This window comes from Lupinus angustifolius, unplaced genomic scaffold (genome assembly GCF_001865875.1).
Source record: "Lupinus angustifolius cultivar Tanjil unplaced genomic scaffold, LupAngTanjil_v1.0 Scaffold_414, whole genome shotgun sequence".
In the NCBI taxonomy this organism is placed as follows: domain Eukaryota; kingdom Viridiplantae; phylum Streptophyta; class Magnoliopsida; order Fabales; family Fabaceae; genus Lupinus; species Lupinus angustifolius.
The window spans coordinates 49,879-50,123 of record NW_017727824.1 but is presented as its reverse complement, the minus strand read 5'-3'; positions in this window follow the sequence as shown (position 1 = coordinate 50,123).

The window sequence follows — 245 nt, the reverse complement described above, 5'->3', positions numbered from 1 at the left end:
GCTAATATATTTGTTTAAAAATATTTTAATGATATACCATTTATAAATAATTTTTAAAAATTATATTAATTAATTAAATAATATTCACTGGTATTACATGTAAGCATATTTATGGAGGTAATGTTCTTCCTATGAAATTTTGTTAGGAATGTCAAACAACCCTTACAGAATAAACATTTTACTAATTGTTGCCTACATTAATGACAACTCTTATGGTGAGTACTTTTACCAATTTCATTAAAAAG